This window comes from Coregonus lavaretus (assembly GCF_964263955.1).
Source record: "Coregonus lavaretus genome assembly, contig: HAP1_SCAFFOLD_5258, whole genome shotgun sequence".
NCBI classification, from domain to species: domain Eukaryota; kingdom Metazoa; phylum Chordata; class Actinopteri; order Salmoniformes; family Salmonidae; genus Coregonus; species Coregonus lavaretus.
In genome coordinates, this window is record NW_028165892.1 from 40,001 (window position 1) to 41,814 (window position 1,814).

General features: G+C 48.5%; 1 pseudogene across 1 annotated transcript in view; it reads left to right on the forward strand.

Moving 5' to 3' along the window:
* Positions 1–1,811, forward strand: part of LOC311115328 (protein sidekick-1-like) — a 40,315-nt pseudogene extending 38,504 nt beyond the window's left edge. The window contains exon 12 of the transcript in view: positions 1,641–1,811. The product of the transcript in view is annotated as a protein sidekick-1-like (transcript). The remainder of the gene's footprint in view (positions 1–1,640) is intronic.
* Positions 1,812–1,814: the final 3 nt, after the last annotated feature.

The following is a 1,814-nucleotide window of genomic DNA, read 5'->3' on the forward strand; positions in this document are numbered from 1 at the left end:
CACACACACACACACACACACACACACACACACACACACCACTCTTTCTCACTCTCACACACACTCCCACCCTCTCCACAGGAAACCCCTACCAGGCCACTATGATGTAACATCCTGTAATCACAGCACTTTGTTTTCCCTCAGTGATCATTTCTGCTTTTAAAAATGCTGAGAGAGAGAAAGTTGTGTGTGTGTGCGCACGTGCGTCCGTCCGTGTATGTGTATGTGCGTTTGGTGTGTGTGTTTAGTGTGTGTGCATTTGGTGTGTGTGTGCGTTTGGTGTGTGTGTTTAGTGTGTGTGTGTGCATTTGGTGTGTGTGTGTGTGTTTGTGTGTGTGTGTGTGTGTGTGTGTGTGTGTGTGTGTGTTTGTTTGTGTGTGTGTGTGTGTGTGTGTGTGTGTGTGTGTGTGTGTGTGTGTGTGTGTGGTGTGTGTGTGTGTGTGTGTGTGTGTGTGTGTGTGTGTGTGTGCGTGTGTGTGCGTGTGTTGTGTGTGTGTGTGTGTGTGTGCGTTGTTCTCTTCCTCCCAACAACATATGTAATGTTTAATACTGTAGCTTTGCTTAAGACCTGCAGAGACCCAACTGGATTCTAAATGGCCTTTTATCAATCATTATTTATCAACATGGGAGATAGTCTGTCTGGTTAAAGGGCCAGTATGAATGTGATGGTTACATCATTCAGTTCAGTCTTTCTGAACTTCTAATGGAAAGTAGAGAGGAGATTTCAGCAACTCTGGAGGACAATGGAAGTCGATAAAAAAAAGATGATTTATTGTAAAACCAACACATTTCAGCTGTTGTCCTTCTACAGGGTTTAACAGAAGTCAAAGAGAAGAGGCTTTTATACATTTTAGAGTGGAGCAGGCTCCTCCCTTCTCTTCTCTATGAATGGCCTCCTATGAAGCAGCAGGCTCCTCCCCCTTCTCTTCTCTATGAATGGCCTGCTATGAAGCAGCAGGCTCCTCCCCTTCTCTTCTCTATGAATGGCCTCCTATGAAGCAGCAGGCTCCTCCCCTTCTCTTCTCTATGAATGGCCTCTTATGAAGCAGCAGGCTCCTCCCCTTCTCTTCTCTATGAATGGCCTCTTATGAAGCAGCAGGCTCCTCCCCTTCTCTTCTCTATGAATGGCCTCCTATGAAGCAGCAGGCTCCTCCCTTCTCTTCTCTATGAATGGCCTCCTATGAAGCAGCAGGCTCCTCCCCTTCTCTTCTCTATGAATGGCCTCCTATGAAGCAACAGGCTCCTCCCCTTCTCTTTGTCATCAGATGTCATCAGGCCAGGGCAGAGAGGTAGACCTGCTGTTTCTAGATGTCATCAGGCCAGGGCAGAGAGGTGGACCTGCTGTTTCTAGATGTCATCAGGCCAGGGCAGAGAGGTGGACCTGCTGTTTCTAGATGGTCATCAGGCCAGGGCAGAGAGGTGGACCTGCTGTTTCTAGATGTCATCAGGCCAGGGCAGAGAGGTGGACCTGCTGTTTCTAGATGTCATCAGGCCAGGGCAGAGAGGTAGACCTGCTGTTTCTAGATGTCATCAGGCCAGGGCAGAGAGGTGGACCTGCTGTTTCTAGATGGTCAATGTTCTATTACAATGTCTTATGTCTGCGTCAACCATTTCTCTAAAACTGTGTGTGTGTGTCCCAGGTGTTGTACGCTGTGAAGGATTCGGTGGACCCCCCCTCAGTGTGGTCAGTCCCAGGAGAGAGGAGTGTGTCAGTTCTGCTAGGGGACCTACTGAAGTACACACTTTACCAGATACAGCTGTTAGCATACACACAGCTAGGAGACGTACCACCTAGCCCACGACACTACACAGGA